The sequence below is a fragment of the Syngnathoides biaculeatus genome, chromosome 23 (assembly GCF_019802595.1).
Source record: "Syngnathoides biaculeatus isolate LvHL_M chromosome 23, ASM1980259v1, whole genome shotgun sequence".
NCBI classification, from domain to species: Eukaryota; Metazoa; Chordata; class Actinopteri; order Syngnathiformes; family Syngnathidae; genus Syngnathoides; species Syngnathoides biaculeatus.
The window spans coordinates 10,388,989-10,407,702 of NC_084662.1; the positions used below are offsets into that span (position 1 = coordinate 10,388,989).

At 42.8% G+C, this 18,714-nt stretch overlaps 1 protein-coding gene across 1 annotated transcript in view; it reads left to right on the forward strand.

Moving 5' to 3' along the window:
* runx2b (RUNX family transcription factor 2b) overlaps positions 1-18,714 on the forward strand; it is a 142,614-nt gene that overhangs the window by 19,982 nt on the left and 103,918 nt on the right. The window contains exons 3-4 of the mRNA XM_061811860.1: positions 1,413-1,492; positions 1,580-1,620. The gene's annotated coding sequence lies outside the window, so the exon portion shown is untranslated. The remainder of the gene's footprint in view (positions 1-1,412; positions 1,493-1,579; positions 1,621-18,714) is intronic.

An 18,714-nucleotide genomic window follows, 5' to 3' on the forward strand; every position in this document is an offset into this window, starting at 1 on the left:
ATTTTTTCATTCCGTGTCTTGAAGGGGTTTATCGTTATTATTCTAGCGAAATGAAAGATGTACGACCCGAACTACTGCATGAGTGTACGCTCCGCTGGACGCTTAATAGCTTCGATAACAATAAATTCCCGACACCGTTGGGATCGATACCAGGCGCAACGGGGCTTGAAACGCCGCACGACGCCCGGGGAGATTATTAACGCATTCCGCACCGTTCAGTCCAATATCGCGGCCGCTAGGGTGCACATAGATAACGACGTGTCGAAATGTCATGCAGATGATAAAATAATGAAGGGGGAGCAGGTCATAATTTACAAAGTAGATAATGGCCAAATGTCAATTTAATTGGATGGGATCATGTTAAAAAAAATACATAACTAATATTGTGAGAGGAATTTTGAAAAAAAAAAAGAAGAAAAGAAAGTAGATTTAAAAAGAACAAAAAAGTTTTAGGTTCACAAGGCAAAATGGGAAGCATTCAGCCCACTCTGTTTAATTTTATTACATGAAATATATAACATTGAAATACCATATATTTTAAAACCAAATACTTTTTTGTCATTTATTATTATTACATTTTTTTATCTATGAACAGTCCCTTTCAGTTGGTTTACTTGTGGTCCACCAACATCGGATGCACAAAAGACCTTGACCCTCCTAGCTTAGCGGTGTTGTTGCCATGTAGCTCAAAAGGGGCGCGTCATATTTACAAATTCATATCTATGTTATCCATTAACTGGCTAATGCTAAATGCCTTTGTTGACTTTATTCCATTTGTGGGTTTCAGGTTAGTAAAGTACCTCAAATGATGCACATGTAAAATTATATATATTCATATTCTGTTAAGGTCGAACACTGAGAAATTTCTCATCATGGAAAATCGCAGTACAGTACAAGGAATTCATTAGCAGGGTATTTTCAGTCATTGGCTATTTTGATGTTCTCTGTTTTTGAGAATTTTGCACTTCTGTGTTTGGACATGATTAAATTATTGCTCTACTCGGTATTGTAGCTTCATCACTGCATGTTTAGTATTCACATCATGTGTCTTATTTTAAAGTGGGTCATATAAAGTAATAAAAAGTTTATGCGTTCCTAGTAAAATTCTAACAGGCACTGTGGGTAGTTTATGGGGTCCTCATTGTTTAAAAAAAAAAAAAAAAGTTCAAACCGTCAACTGGGTAATAATCATATGATAACTATTGCTTCACAACTTCAATTTGTGGAATTATAGAGGTGCATATGCTTTCGTAACAAATTAATTGGTCAGGTGAACCACATGAATCTTACTGGAGTATTATGCGGTATTGCTGTTAGTTATGTTGCAGTATTTCGCTTTTCCAATCCATTTTCCAACCATCTATCTAAGCACAGTGTGATTATTGTTGTTGTTTTGTTTTCTTCTATCAAAGCAAACCTGACGTGTACTTCGTTGCAGCCACTGAGTCACCACAGCACGGCATTCAACTCAAGTGCGCTTCAGGGGATAAAGGTAAAAGTCAACATGTCAACATGTATACATTTATCATAAAAAAATATTGCATGTGGCAAAGTCAGATGTTTGTTTCCCTCTTGACAGGTTCAACAGCGGTGCACTTCCAACGTTGGCTCTACATTGTAGTAAGGCATCTTATTATTATTTTTTTCCTGTTTATTAATTCAATAAGTTATGCTGGAAAAGAATCAATACTCTGTATGCTACGTGGCTCGAATGCAATCTCGTGATTTACATTTATGACAAAGGTCATCAAAGGTAGGAAGTTGCAAGGAGATTTTGAAAAATGTGAATAGTCAATTTGAAAATTAAGCTAGTTGGTTTGGGACTCAGGATGTCCTAAATCATGGTTACTATTGGGTGAAAAAGAAATTATTATTATTATTTTACCCCTTCGCTAAAAAAAAAAAATCGCAAATATATTTAAGATATTAAAGCTTCACTTCACAATAGTAAAAAAAAAAAGTTAACTAGTCGAACATATAAAAAACAATTGTACAAAAAAGAAATGGGACAAAAATACAATGATAAAGTGTCTGTCAAAATGTGGCGCCACCTACTGCTCATCTTCATTGGCATTGTCCCACTAATGTCGCCATTAGGGGGCAGTATTGTTCATCTCTTGTGTTTATTCTTCCCATCATCATCACTTTTTTTCCCCCTCCCTAATATATACTGAGTCAATATTATAGCAGTAATTTAAGGTTTTGACTCTTTTGAGGCTGAAGAGGAAGCCTAATTAAAACCTGAATAATCTGCCTTCAAATTTCCATACAGATGTAACTATTAATTTCCATCCACATCAAAGCAAGACCATATAATTAAAGTATTGGGCAAAAGAAGATTGTTTTCCCCCCTAAAAATCCTTCCTCAACAAGCCCATTTCCTTTACATGCGAAACTCTGTCGGTGAGATGTATTGGAGTCAGCGTTCTGGGACCACTCGCTCAGATAAGGTTTCACTATTTAGTTTTCACATAAATAATCGCGCTCGTTCCCCTCAGCAGCGGGAGGGTGTATTTATTTTCCATCTGCGAGGTCAAAAACAACTTTTTTTTTTGTGCTTCTCTAGCTTCATCAAGGCCGCGGGGCACAAAGAGCCTGTTTGTGTAATCACCACACACACACACACACACACACACACACACACACACACACACACACACACACACACACCAATGGCCAATGCTGGCTATGTTTAGTGTGTCATTGTGTCAATGCATGGAGCAGCTCCTGTTCTTTATCAAATTTATGTGTGTCGCATTGCAAAGATTTGACATTGGTAGATTTTTTTTAATTTTTTTAGATTTGTGGTGGGGAGGGGGTGGGTGGGAGTCATCACTTTTGTCATTGTGGAGCGGAGGTAGCCGTCAGGTGTGGGTCGTGACCTGGGGAGGACAACAACAGCAGAAGGGTGATTTTTTTTTTTTTTTTTTTTTTAATAAGTACTTTTTTTAAGCAAATATTGGATGAAAAATGTCAGAAAACAATACAAAATATTCTACACAAAACTGTAAAAATACATAATTCGAAAAATACATTGGGTTACGAAAAGTATTAAGACCTCATTAAATTTTCCACTTTTTTTTAATATATTGCGGCCCTTTGCTAAAATCATTTGTTAATTTTTTTGCCCCCACATGAATGTACACATAGCAACCCATATAGACAGGGGGAAAAAAATCCATCCATTTTCCAAGTTGCTTATCCTAACAAGGGTCACGGGAATCAGGTCCAATCAATATAAGCGAGCACAGCTCGACTCCAGCGAAGGTGTAAAAATGGACAGAGCAAAGGGTCTCAATACTTAAGGATTAAGGAATTTTTCTTTAAAAAAAACTGCAAAATTTTTTTTTCCTGTCAATATGGGGTGCTGGGTGTACATTAATGAGAAAACAATGAACTTTAACTTTGAAAAAAGGGCTACAACAAAGAGTGACTCATTTAAGAGGGTCTGAAAGCTTTCCGTAAAAACTGTATTTTGACTAAATGACCAAATTTGTGCATTTTTTCCTAACAGCCGCAAGGTGGCACTCGAGCAGAAAAGGGAAGAATGAGAACGGTGGAATGCATGTGCCGAGGAAGTGATTTTTACCGGCCCTGTTAGCGCTGTGCTAGCGTCTTGCTGCTGTGTTACTGGCGTGTCTCAGTGATATTTACCAATAAGTTTTATTTTAACCGGCCCTGTTAACGTTAGCGCAGCGTCAGCGGTAACGTGTACCGTCTTTCTTTGTAAATATCTCATGTTTCAATGTGGGTACTTGCAGCTTTTACACAGCTGTGGCGTGTGTATATATATATAGATGTGGGAAATTGTATTTCCTTTACAAATGTACTCAGTGAGGCTTGTAACCAGCTGCGCTCTGTCGGCCGGGAATTACGGTATATTGGTAGAAGGGTGCTGAGGATGGAGCTGCCAGGCAAAAGCGCGAGATGAAGACCAAAGAGAAGGTTGATGGATGTTGTCAGGGAAGACATGATGACACTTGGTGTGAGAGAGGAAGATGCAGGAGATAGGCTTAGATGGAAAAAGATGACACGCTGTGGCGACCCCTAACGGGACAAGCCGAAAGGAAAAAGGAGTGGGAAAAATAGCTGTTGCTGCTGCTTACTGCTCATCTCCATTGGCAGCGTAATGGCGCCTCATGTAAATGATCACATAAAGTGTTCGGATGACAGTTTCCCCGCTAGACGATTGGGCCGGTGATCAAACTGTCAAGGGGATAAAACCGCAGAGGGGCGCTCGGCTCTGCGCGAAAACATTAAGACGCTCATTATGATCACTTAGCAGCCGCCGACCTGCTAAAATTGCTGCCAAATTGGATGTTCCCCACCGAAAAAGGAAGCAAATCGGACTGTAATTGCGTTCGCGCCTCTCTGGTGTGTCCACTGCAGCTGTCCCCGCTAATAAAAGTGCGTCCAGCGACGTCGCATTCGGCGCAGATGCTCTCCTAAAAGTGTGCACCAAGTCACTCTATATAAAGCGCTTCCTCTTACCGGCTTCCTGTGCGTCCGGTTGGATTGGAAAAACACGCAGATCAGATGTATGTCATCGCCGAGGAGTTGGCAGCAGGCGATGATGCTGAGGTTTGAAACCCCATTAAAAATTGTCACTTTATTTAAAGCAGCTGCCTCGCCAGCAAGTACCACATCCTTCTGGAAAAGCCATCGAGCCCAGAAGCTTGATGATTAGAGCGGGACAAACGGCGTTCCAGCTGCAATTGTCCCGCTTGTTCGTTTGCTTCCCCCAATGTGACGTGAAGGCAGCGAAAGCTTTTCACACCGTCTGCCGAATTGTAAGCGTCTGTCCGGAATTCGCGCGTCTCTGGCATTATTAGTCACAAAGATGTAAAAGTGACTTAACCATCGCGTGAACCGTGTGTGGGCTCCCGACCGTGGAAGCCGACGAAACCTAATTCGCGAAATCGGAAGCAGCCACAGACGCGACAGCCGCGACTGCGCTTTCACACTGGATGATGTGCCTGTTCCGCCATGTCATTACATTACACACTGTACATTTTTCATCATTCATAGTCTGATAGTATAGCATCGGGCTAAAATGGACTCAATTGAATAAGCTTTAACTATTACTACCAGTTATTACATTATAATAGTCGACTTTCAATCAAATACTTTCTGCACGTATTTTCATTGTCGAGCAGCAGTGCATGAGTAAATTATGGATATCTATATACTATATTTACAGAAGCCTTTGAACAGCAGCAAGCGTAGTCGACAGCATTGTAAGTTATTTCACGAAAATTACATATTTATGGAAACGTGAAATTGTGAGTGGCACACTGCGTGATTAAATACATAGGTATTCAATACAAAGGTTAATGCGAACAGCAGCAGTAAATGTCGACAGCGTTGTACGAAGAGAAAATTGCTCCCGGTTGAGAATGAAATAAAAATCTTATGACTGTCAGCAGGTGTATACAAATATAAAAAAAAAACAACGTGCAAAATATAGATGCAGCATTCAATGTGAGCAAAAAGCAGCAAGAATACAGTAGCCACTGGTGTTTTATGTAACAGCTATGCATGATCAATATTTACTATGCATACAGACTGAATTTTTTAATTTTTATTTTTTTGTGTTCCAAAAAGAACACTCAATCATTATTGTAATACATAACTTTGTTAATTTGGGTTATTAAGAGGCACTTAGAAGGGTGGCAGGTGAATGCTGACACATTAAATGTGATTGGAAAGCGTTGGCCTCACAGCTCCGAGGTCCCGGGTTCGATCCTGAACCCGCATGTGTGGAGTTTGCGTGTTCTCCCCGTGCCTGCGTGGGTTTCCTCCGGGTGGGCACCCCGGTTTCCTCCCACATCCCAAAAACACCCCACAGTAATTGGACACTCTAAATTGCCCCAAGGTGTGATTGTGAGTGCGGCTGTTTTGTCTCCATGTGCCCTGCAATTGGGTGGCAACCGGGTCAGGGTGTTCCCCACCTCCTGCCTGTTGACAGCTGGGATTGGCTCCAGCACTCCCTGTGACCCTTGTGGGGATAAGCGGCTAAAAATGGATGGATGGATTGATGGTGAATTGTGACAGAGAAATCCCCAGCTATGAGGGCCGTGTCCACTAATGCAACCACATTATATCAGTTTACTATTTATTTATCCATCATCCATCCTCCATTTTCTTTGCCGCTTATCCTCACGAGGGTCACGGGGAGTGCTGGAGCCTATCCCAGCTGTCGATGGGCAGGAGGCGGGATACGCCCTGAAATACAGACAAACACTTACAATCACACCTAGGGGCAATTTAGAGTGTCCAATTAATGTTGCATGTTTTTGGGATGTGGGAGAAAACCCACGCAGGCGGGGCCGGGATTGAACCCGGGTACTCAGAACTGTGAGGTCAACGCTTTACCAGCTGATCCACCTTATCGCTTTATTTATTCATTTATTTATATTTTATTTATTCATTCGTTACATTTTATTTATTTACTTTTTTTTATCACAAAAAGTTGATATTTGAATAGGGGTGTGTGGACTTCTCCCAGCCACCGTAGGTCAGTTTCTTTTTTTTTTTTTTTTTTCATCTGTAGGATCACTTAGAATCTTGAATCACGTCGCTCGAGTAGGATCAAAGCGTGGCATGAAGTGTTACAGCTTGACGTCAGTTAGTTAGAACAAAGTACACTGGGTGTATGTCGGATGAACGCTAGTTACAAATCCAAATTACAAAGTTGAAAGGGCTGCCAAACCAAACCAAAAAAGAACAAGAAAGCAGTGGTATATTTTTAACGACTACAGAAGATGTCCAAAACAGGTTTGATGTTCTATTATAGGCTCCAAACATGCCGTCTTTATTCAAATGCCAGTCTTGGCGCGGATCAAGGAACAAACGCCCTCGTTGTAAAAAGTCAATTCTAATTAAGCAGACACGAAGCCTCGGGGTTTAGTCGTCAGCAGTGTTGTCGTTAAAAAAAAAAAAAAAACCCCAAGCAAGGCTGCCGTCACAGGTAAAATGATTTATCTTGATCTAAGTGATCCTACAGACGCAAAGGAAACCTGACCTACTGTGGCTACGAATTCCCCCTTTCTCATCACTTGTTGGCAAAATCAAGAGAACAAAACCTAAATTGGGACTCCATCGGACTCATCAATTTCGAAGGAGACGTTTTTTTGTAGACCGTCAATGACAAACTGGTGTGAGAAATTGAGTTCAATCGCCATTATTTTTTTTTAACCTTGTCGACTAGACAGACGTGTGCTGAGAAATAGCGGAAATGTTTAGGATGTGGGCGGACCACGCATTTGTGGTCTAAAAATATACAGGAAGTCGTCCGTTTTGTTTTCAAATGGCCATTTTAGGCTCATTCAACGGGCGTCATCAGTAACAACGGTGCAAGTTGACGTGAATGCTGCGTCTGGCATCTTTTAAAGGTCCACTGTCATGAAATGCATGATTTTTAGGATGTTATTCATGAAAAAACGGCAGCAGGTATGGACCCAGCCGTTTTTTCACCACAAAACATGATTTTGACGTATATGGCTTTTTGTCACTCCCGCCATGAAAATTAGTTTTTTATGAAGAAGCAGGAAGTGATGTACAGGGCATTAGCGCACTTAAGTGGTCTCGTCTGTTCATACTAGTTTTACCTGCGGGAAGCTAGCTCGTTGTTCCTTCGTGTTAGCCAAAATGGCGGCTCACTGCATTGCTCAAACACTCGGAAGGATGGATTTACCCTTCATAAGTTTCCAAGAGACTCGGTTCGTCGTGAAAAATGGGTTGCACGGGTGAAACTGATGAGAGCTTTGTGGGTCCCATATGACAGATAGATGTCTATACAGCGACTAACAAAAATAGTTGGTTTTTCATACGTGTTAGCCAAAATGCCGGCTCGTATTGGTGGATATTGCTCGAACACGCGGGAGGAAGTATTCGTTCTTCATACTTTTCAAAGTGATCTGGTTCGTCGTGAAAAATGGATTGCACAGGTGCAGAGGATGAGAGCTTCATGGGTTCCAAATGACAGGTGGGTGCGTATACAGCTACTAAAAAAAAAAATAGTTGAGGTGGGCGTAATCCGTAAGCCGGGGGGTGCTAAATGTGGCTTCCGTGCAGAAGGCACTGAAGGACGGCCTCTGCAGGCCTTGCGAATCGCCACCGGCCTTGTCGACAAGGCCCAGGACGCAGAGGCAGTTTGGCCGTGATCCGCTTATCATCTAAATATGGCTCGAAACGATAAGGGTAATATTGCCCCGGTTACTTCACTCGGTTGTGAGATGTTCTCTTCTTCGAAAAGCGGTTCCGTGTCAGAAGGGGCGTGTTCGTCTCCCATGTTAGGAGCCAAAGCGTGTTTTTAATGGCAAATGTCCGGTGTGACGTCACGGGTAGTAGATGTAGCCAACGTGGCGACGGCTTGGATGTCGAATGACACTTCCGCAACTTTGCGCATGGATGACGCGCTCTCCGCTCATATTTATTTTTTTTCGTAGACATTGAAGTGAATAATGTTATGTGTATTTTTCATTACAATATCTATTTTAGAATGTTTATAAAGATGACAATTGGGTTTTCAACAGCATGGACATTTTCGGGTCTTTCAAAGACAAACTTCCTGGAGATTCTGCTTGACTAAATGTATTGTGAAGAAGAAGAATTTGGTCACAAAGGTCCCGCCCTGAAGAGGTCCAAAAGCACCCTCCTCACGCCCTGTTCCCTTCATCCGGGGCACCTCCCAACTGGCGCCCATCACTTGCTGCTCCCTTTTGACCTTGAATCGCTTCTTGGTTCTGGCATTGGAAATACAAAAACACCATCGCTGTCAGTCCCACTTTTGGGTTTATACATACCTGGTACAGCTTCACACAGTCATACACAAAGTCAGACAAACACACACACACACACACACACACACACACACACGTACGTGGACTGCTTTTGTCTCAGTCGTTCAACGTCAAGTGTGCCGATTGAGTCCTTATAGCATGCAGATGGTTGGTGCGCTTCCAAGGTAAACCTCCCTCGGTGCCAGACGTCCGTGCTGGCTGCCGGCAGCCTCCGTGCGATCACGGTCCGCTTGCGTCCACCAACACTGCGACGTTCCGCAGTGGGTGTAGCCCTAGCGTGTCCAAACACACGCACAGTCTAGTTCCTGTTGTGCTTCTGTCCCCCGATGTCTGGAGATGAGTATAAACAAGCTCAGAAACAGCTGTATATTGTTCCAGGTAAATGCAGTCAAGGCCTGTAGCGACAGTGTGGGGGGAGGTTGGGGGGCAAAACACGACTGTTTATTTTATTTTGCGCTCTGAAGTGTGCCTTAAGACATGCTGAACAGGATGAATAACACACTTAGGAGGAAAGAAAAGGCAAAAAGCAAAATAATCAGCACTCGGGCAGAAAGACAGAGGGGGCGTGTGGAAGGGGATTTTTGCCGAATTTTTTGCAAGGGCAGCACAAAGCAACGAGACCCCTTCCCCAAAAAAAAAAAAAAAAAAAAAAACGTCAGTCGTCGTCGTGATGCTTGATTTCGGATGAAAAAATATTTAGGAACTGGGCGAAATGAGGAGAGGAAAGGTGAAACCGTTTTGTTTTTGTCTACGCGAGTTAAAATCTTTGACTTGGCCCAATGCCGGCTCTGCGCTACGCTCTTCTGGTGGGCCCGGAGCAGGGGTCAGCTAGCGTCGGCCACCGCAGAAGTTAGAAGAGCGGACCCCAAGGCACTGACAAGGTTAAATGTGTTTGTCGCGGGTCTATCAATCAAGCGTGATTTAGTCGCCTGTGACCTCAGACGGAAGCGACGGTTTTGTGAATCCAGTTTTATAGTTTTCAGTTGGGGCTTTCCCGCATTGTACAGTTTTATGCACGGCAACGATTGCTGAAGTGCCTGCCGGGACCCGGCAGTCTAAAAATGGGCAAAGTAGGAATTCAAAAGTCAAACTCTCGTCGATCGCGAGTAGACCCACCACCAAAAAAAAAAAAAAAAAAAAGACTCAAAACCCACGGCCAAAACACACAAAATATCGAATATTTTGATTTGAAGGAGCTTTTTCGACAGGAATCAGCTTCACAAAATGTGAGTTTTCTTAAGTGACCGTTGCTCTGAACTCCCCCACCGAGGGGGGAGAGGTTAGCTTGGAGTGCCAAACTTTCACACAGACCAGCGACACGGGTGGGAAAAGGCGAGTTTGACATGCAGGTTTGAAAGGGGGCTGAGGACTCTCTGGATAACGTAAACTTGTGAAGTCTGTCTGGAGCAGAATCCAGGTGCCTTATCCCATTGCCCCGCGTTTGCACAATGATCTGACCGAGCAGAACCTTGGCGAGCATCATCAGTCTGGCGCTCCGAAGGAGATCTCGTATCGTCTTACATGTTTGAAACCCTTTTTGACGTCTCCGTCAAATTTCGCCTGTTGTGTTCATGGCTGATGACTAAAACAGATAAACCGGCCTGGCCAGACACCATTTAAATTCCGTTGCTCTCGTCCAACGTAGAAGGACCGCCGACTCCGTCGCTCCAACCAAAGATCCAAATTGTGCTCCTCGTAATGAGGTCACTTGACCCGTGTAGTGTAAATCCAGCATCCCGGACAGGATACCTCACCAGGTTTCTGTGATCAAGCAGGCCAAAAAATGCTCAATTGGGCACCAAATCGTTCCCGCAGCTACCACGTAATCAGCACTAGCCGCAGTTTTCAGATGCTATTTAGATATGCGACACTAACAAATGAGGCTTTCCCCTTATGGAAACGGGCTCCATAATGGCGTTTCGGAGGCCCAGCTCGTTTCTTTCTAGTGGTTAGAGAAGTTTGGGCCGTTTCCTGAGGCACGTTCCGTAATGCACATTCTCCCTCTTGGCGTGTAATTGCAGTATTATTGCCGTGAAATACTGCAGTACACAGTCCATGATTTCAGCGTCGGGCACGGCACCAGCATGCGTCTTCAGTACATTTAAGGACTGTTTCTTTTGCTTGGAGTTGGAGTCACATTTGGCTCCACGTCTGGATCCTCTTAAATAATACAAACACTGCTCCAGCGCCATATTTTTCTGGACAAACGTAGAAGGGGGCTATTATGCTTATTGCTTTTTTTTTTTTTTTTTAAAGCAGGGACTTTGGCGGAATCGAGCGTTGCGTGATTCGTAGTGGAACAAAAATTCATTTGATCTTTTTGTGCAAAAAAAAAAAATGCTTTTTAGCACCCGTCCTGAACAGCTAACTTCAAGGAAGCCTGCCAAGTGATAGCAGTCCTGCACTAGATGGATTTTATATTTCTTAAATTACAAGCAAATCATCAAATCTGCCTTGATGACGCTTTGACTAGTAAAATTCCACATTTGGCAACTGTAACTTGAACTGTAGTCACCTGGAGACTACTAGTGCTTGATATAACTGCGTGTCATCTGTATGGTTTTGAGATTCTGAAGAATTTGACCCAGGGGTGGCATGTAGAGGATGAACAGAAGGGGTCCAAGAACTGACCCTATGTGGACCCCATAAGCCATTGTCATTTGATGAGAGTGAACACTTTCGCTGGTGACAAAATAACTCATTTCTTCCGGGTAGGACCTGAACCATTTCAGGACTGTTCCAATTAGTTCTCCCCATGTTTCCAACCTGTTTAGCAGTACGTTATGATCTACTTGTTTGAAAATGAATCTTTAGTTTGCTAACATGGAGGGCTCCGATGTTGTTTTTTCTTTTTTAGAAGAGATTTAACAGCGGTTACTCGTAAGATCCTCGGGAAACTCATCTAACTGAAGTGAGCAAATAATTATTTGTTGTAAATTGGCTAGGACTGATCAATACTTTTGGAAAAAGTCAAACGTTATTGACAGTTTCAGCTGCTGAACTGTGTTTTGTACATTTTTTTTTTTTTGGGGGGGGGGGGTCAAGGTACCACTATATACTTCTTTCATTACTACACATTACAGCAGCGCCATTTTGCCGGAAAAGTCAGAACTTTTCAAAATGTTGTCGCTTACAATTTTCCGCCCCGACACTTGACGACACTTGACACTGTGAAGCTCCGCGTTATGAAAACAACTTGCAGAATATCATCGGCGCCTCACTGTGAGTGTATGAATTCCACCCCCCCCCCCCCCCCCCCGCGTTCTGACAAGTAGGGACCGGACAGTTTGTCTGCTGTAGCTGTGTGGGCTGCGGGGGGCCGTGTTTAGTTTGGATCTCACTGAATAAGCAAGGAATGTGAAATGAAGGGTTTTGTCTTTTACTTTTTTTTTTTTTGGGGGGGGGGTTCTTATTTCAAACTGCCGCAGTGTGAACAAAACAGTATTGTTCTCTCTGCAACAAACCTAGCATAGCTGCTAACATTGTTTGGCTTTAAAAATGATAATTTCCATTCTAAACAATAGAAATTGAAACAAAAACTTCAGTCGTCCATCCATCATGCTTAATGCTAAAATAAATGATAAATACCGGGCATAGTGGTCAGAGATAGTGGTTTTGGGAGCGGACCAATATCGTTGTTGTTGCCACCATGACGCTTTTACGTACGTCAGTCTCTTTTGTTGAGGATTATATTGGTTTTCTTTTATGAGCTATATACGTGTATGTTTGTGTGTAAATGAAAAATGTGCCTCTGACCTGCTGAATGCGTAAAAGGCCTTGAGATAACCTTTTTTTTTTGTGAATTGATATATATAAACAAAATGGACCACTTTTGACAATAATTTAAAATCACACAAGTGGCCTCAAAACGGCAAGCTGTCGAGTTAAAGAAAAGCAGCCTCCCCCAGCCCCCCACGTTATTTTTTATTTTTTTTTTGTAAACCTCAAATTTTCTACTGGGTAACCCGACCACTCGGCCGCTTCCTGTGAGATCAGCCAGTCAGGCAGAGGTGAAGTGAGGCAGCCCGGGGGCGACTGCGGCCCGCAAACAGCTGGCGGCGATGTTGCTTTTTGGCACCTGTAGGTCGGCGACGCCTAAACAAACACGACAGCCGTCCAGTCACGGGGAAAAGGCAGGAGGAACCGGTCAAAGTTCCACCTGAGGAGATGACTTCCACTTGAACTCTTGGAGTGAGGAGTTGGAAGGGGTTGTTACGGTCACGTCCTGCAGATGGCGATGTTGCCCTTGTTCGAGATGCCGCGAGTGGGACGCTGTGTGAGGCCTGGGTGCCCGTTGACCACTTTTTTGGCTCCTTATCCCATTTCCATTGGCCTGGCATCAAATGGTGGGTTTACACTGAAGGTATAATACACCAATTTCGGTTTTAGTCTCAATCTGATCCTGTTGATGTGTATTTTGATTGATCTAAAATAACTGCATGCATTTATTGATCACTATAAACCCGCATGACCCCCACGAGTCTTAAATCGGTGCATTTTGATGAAATCAGGCTCAAGTTAGTCAGGTTGAGGTTCTGTCCATTTCCAGCTTCGTATCATTTCCTGCCGATCAAGCGATGCATATGCAATTTCACTTGGCTTATATTTACTAAGACCTGAAAAAAAATTTCTGACACTAAAAATGCAAATATAGATCGACGAATACTGTATGCATCCAGTGTAGGAAAGTATTATGATGAATAATAATGTGAGCAAATTTAGATTTCCCCCCAAAATCATCAGGGCCCCTCGATACTTGTCCAGTTGCCTCCTGTGACCACTGATCTAAAAAAAAAAAAAAAAAAGACTGGATAGCGCATACACATCGAGCAGTATGTAGATCAGTTGAAGCCAGTTGGGCGCCATCTTTGTACTCCCAAAATGTGTGGAGGTCATGGTTTACAGGTTGGATTATGGCGGGGTTTCTCCTCAAAGTTTGGCATGTAGAATTAAAACTGGTTGTATGAGCTTGACATTTTTTTCAGTTCTGGTAACATGAAGGATTTTTAATTCGACTTGGTAAGCCAAAAGAGGCTATGTGCAAAGGAAAGACATAGAACACCGTGACTAGCAAGAAACCTTGCATATTTCCTTGGGCCCGATTTCCGTGACGCGTTAACTTTTCCCAAAATACGCTGTGAATCACTATCATCATAACACAGCAAAAACCCAAGCATTTTATGTCAAAAAAAACATTACATTTTAAGTCAATCAGTTCGATATATTTTTGGAAATAAGGACACGCATTGGGAAAACACATGCAAAACGCATTGTTCATTTGTTGTCTCTGTAACGTCCTATTTCAGACAGAAAATGTAAACTGGGTTCATCCAAATCCAATTCAATTTGTTCTTTATTATGAAATTCATCAATAATTTCAGAGAAAATGTGTTTTCTTGCTTTATCCACTGATGAAGTTTGCTTTTTCGCGAAAAAATGTGAACCGTTCATAAAGGTGAAGCAGAGAGTGAACAGTGAACAACCATAAACAAAACTTGGTTCAAATGAATTCAGTTCATTTGAAAATTAAAAAAAAAAACCTTTACAAACAAACTTTAACAATGTCAAAGTAAATCTTCCTAACTTACCTGCGGAATGTTTTCTCACAGGTAAACTGAGGATTAACGCACAGGTCGGGATGGTTGTTTAGGGAGTATCAAGATGGCGGATGGCGACTCCAGTTTTGGTGGCCAATTAGCCATCCAGTCTTTTTTTTTAGATCAGTGGACTTGACATGCATGTGCACAAAACCCTACATCACATTTCGCACGTGTAATAACACTAGTCACTTTGTGTGTACAGAATCCTACAGTCGAGGATTTTATTTTTCAACTGACCAGTGTCAACATATTTCTATCGGTTCTGAAGAATCTTGTTTTCACCCCTGATTGCGTTCTGCTTCTTCATCTGCTATTACGTGACAGCTTTGCCGAGCCGTTGTGACGTTTGTCGCCTTTTGATGACAAGTAGATGCGGTGAGTGAGACTTTCTCTCTCATTGGATACATATCAAATTTTTATCCACATAAGAAAGAGGCCTGGGTCTGGTTTAATATGAAAAAAAAAAAAAATGAATTGAGCTGCTGTGTGAGCGTAGCCTTTGTCACAAAACGCTCCACCCCGAGGTGACAACTAGAGTGAGATTATTATTTTTATGGTACGGCCAAATTTCGAGCAAAAACTTTGGGAACTAAACTAGACGGATGAAGCGGCATTTATAGTGTTTGGCTAAAACAAAGGTGAAATGGAATTTCACGTCTCGTGACTGTCACATTGACGACTTTTTAGTGCCGCTGTGGCGCACGCCGTCACTGGCGGACGATTTTTTTCCTAAAACAGGACAAGAGAGTCGCGGGCCAGATAGACGTAAATAAAAGGAGCGGCGGGGAGGAGGGGATCCTCCTGAGGGCCGTGAAACTTTCCGCAAGTTCGCCGCGTTTATGTGAGGCTGGCAGCTTCTCCGAGCGAGTCTGACTCGAGCTTCCCTTCTGCTCTCGCTATCTCCCCCGACTTTTGCTCAATTTTGCAATTTTTAACCGACCTAGAAAAGAAGGCAGAGGCGTTAAAAGACCTCGAAGTGGAGTTTGGGAGGGAGCCATGTTCCCACTTTATAGCCCCCAGTCACCATTGCTGTGTTACCTTAGCCATGACACAGCTCTCTCTTTTTTTTTTCCCTCCTCATCACCAGCCCAGATCAACAAAGCTTGAGTCATAATTCCAACAGCCATCGTGTCCAAATAAGGTATGAAGTGACAGATTTCATTGAACGCAATTAGTCATATTTTATTAAACATCTTTTACAATGACACATGGCTCCAAGGCCTCATGTCCACAAAAACATTGTCTGTGATTTAAGAAAAAACATGTTTTTCATTTGCCGTTTTGGCCTTTGTAAGTCTAAATGATTAAAAAATAATAATAATAATAATAAAAAAAAAAAAAAAACCTCAGCAGCAGTGTCATGTTTTAACTCAACTTTGGATGTAAATGGGATTTTTTTTGGGGGGGGGGTGTAGTGCTTGATTTGCTTGGGATATTCAGTTATTGTCCAATGAAAAGCATTTATATCTGAAGTTTTTGATAATTGAAAACAAATAATAAAGTATGTGAGCTGAGAGTTCCATCGAGTCAATGGGAAAAAAATTGACAAAAAAGAGGAAACTTAAAAAAAAAAAAAGAATGACAGCACTAAACTAACTACATGTAACTAAAGCTTAGTTACCATTATCTTATAACAACTTTATTTTAATGATTAAAATGCCAAAGAGGAAAGGAGAACATGCAGATCATGCTTTTAGCGTTGGTTCAAGCGAGGACTAGTTAAATGCTCAATACGGCGTCTCGACATGTCCAAAAACTCCTATTTTGGTGTTTTTTTTTTTTTATTTTAAGGGTTTGAACTTGACCTCACCAAATGTCACTCAGAAGCGCCCCGTGGAAAATGTGAAAATATTACCCCAAGACAAGTTTCACTAACGGACACGAAATTGGGTGGACATAACAGAATGTTCTAAAATCTCCCAAGGATCTGTGCGTGAAATTGAACAGGAAGTCAGCCATTTGGGGTTAATGGAAATAGTAGATGGAAAAAAAAAGCAAATTTTCTTTTGCCTCTGTCGCCTAATGTGGTGGCGCTTGATGTCAACGTTTGATAATTTCATGGTTCCACTTTTTTAAAGGTCAATGCAACTTGAATTATTATGATTGCTGGAGTTTTTGCTTTTGAGGAGGGTGCAGGTTTTTGTTTATTACGGAAAACCCCGCAGCACAATGGGTGTAGCGTAGGCCGCCGTCCCCGCCGCCTCCTCTCTGTCAGCACGCGTGTTTACCCTTCGGGTCTCGGCCGGGAAGAAGGGCCACACTTGGGACATTTTGTATATGATAAACCAAGCGGTATGCAACACCTCCCCCTCGCTAAACCTCACCTACACCTCGTATTTCAGGGCTCTTGGCTGCACGCCTGTAGCCGAGGGGGTGACTATCCAGCCACCCTGGGGTGGCAAGCGTAATGAGGACTAACTGCAGTGTGCGTATTTTTTGTTTTGTTTTTGTACTGAAATTAACTTTCAGCCCGCGGGTCAGCTTATGATGTCCTGCAGATGTCGTAGTTGTCAGATGAACAGTTGCTAATGCACACACGGAGTTTGACAGCTCACACTTCTGCGTTAAGCATTAAAGCGCCCGGGGCGTCTGTGGAATGGGTCTTTTCGTCAAGGAGATTCCCTCGTCTGGTAATAATTTCATCTAAATCGGTCATTTGCGGTAAAGCTTTGACCGCTGAATTGACAGTTCGGAGCGAGCACGAAATTAAGTGTCTTATTTGCACCCTGACCGTTTGACCGGCGCCTCCTGAGAGTTCGGACAGTCGTTTCGGACCTATTGAAATCGATCGCTCGATTCGACACCGTTGGTGACTGAAACCAAAATACCCTTAACTGATTCTGGAAGGGAAATATTCTCCCGATTCTCCGATAACGGCGGTTGATACGGGGGCCTCCTTTTCGTCGGATTGTGCAGTATTACGATAAGCGCGAGGAAGGGGAACGTCGCCAAGGACAGGCGTGGCGCTGTAATGAAAATGAAAGTCGTTGTTTATTAACTTTCCACGACGTCTCCCCATTTGCGACGCCGCAGCGTCGACGGCGCTGAGAGCGTCAACAGTGGAGTCGAAGGATACGATAACATCACGTCTCGAGTCTGCTTTTTATGCGCTGCGATTGTCGTATCAAAAAAAACTCCACACCGGAGGGCCAAGATCAACCAGTAATATTAGCCAACAGATGTACGACGTGTCACTCTTGGCTCAGTTGTATTCAGCTGAGAGGATCATTCAGCTCTTTCCCTGCCAACACGCTACAATCAAAGAGCATTTCCTTACATGGCTCCTAATATTTATTTATCTTTTGGCACAATTTGACGTGCACTACATCTGCATGCGCCGTGCTGTCTTGGAGTTTATTTCTGGAATATTTACGAGACAATTTAAGGTCTCAGTAAACCTTAAGTAGTGTTTTCCTACCGTGCGAGATGATTTAATGAGGCTCACCAGCGTTTTTGAGGACAGACAGAATGCAATTTAGTCTTTCGTGATGTTTTCGTCAACGTGACGACAACGAGCCAGATGTGTACATTTATTCAACTATATGTAAGATTGATTTCTTGCTCAGGTCGTCATCGACTTTGCCGTATGTTTTCAGGAAGGTTATTTAGTCTTATCTGTTTTCAAAAACATCTAAGAGGAGTCATACGTTGACTAACGTGACTTAACTGTATTTCATTAAAACTGAAGAATATTCAGTCTTCATTCAACCTGTAAACTCCAAGCGAGAACATCAGCATCTTCATTTCTGCTACCTCCAGTTCTGCTTCCTGCTGTTTCTTCAGTACCACCGTCTCTAATCCGTACATCATGGCCGGCCTCACTGAATTCATTGTACCGCAGATGCATTATTTGCCTTGAGGGTGCTCGTGGAAAAGTACAGAGAAGGTCAGAAGGAGCTCCATTGTGTCTTTGTGGATCTCGAGAAAGCCTAGTACCAAGACAGAAACTCTGGCACTGCATGCGTAAGTCTGGTGTGGTGGAGAAATGTCAGAACAGTGCAGAACATGTATGAGACTTGCAGAACAGTGGTGAGATGTGCCGTGAGTGTGACAGGAGAATTTGAGGTGGGACTGCATCAGGGATCCGCGCTGAGCCCCTTCCTGTTTGCGGTAGTAATGGATAGGCTGACAGATGAGGTTAGACTGGAATCCCCTTGGACTATGATGTTCGCAGATATTGTGATCTGCAGTGAAAACAGGCTGTGGTGACCCCTAACGGGACAAGCCGAAAGTAAAAGAAGAAGATTCAGTCTCCATTCGTCATACGCTTTTTCTATGAACATCAAAGACAAGTTAGTTTTTCACAAAGT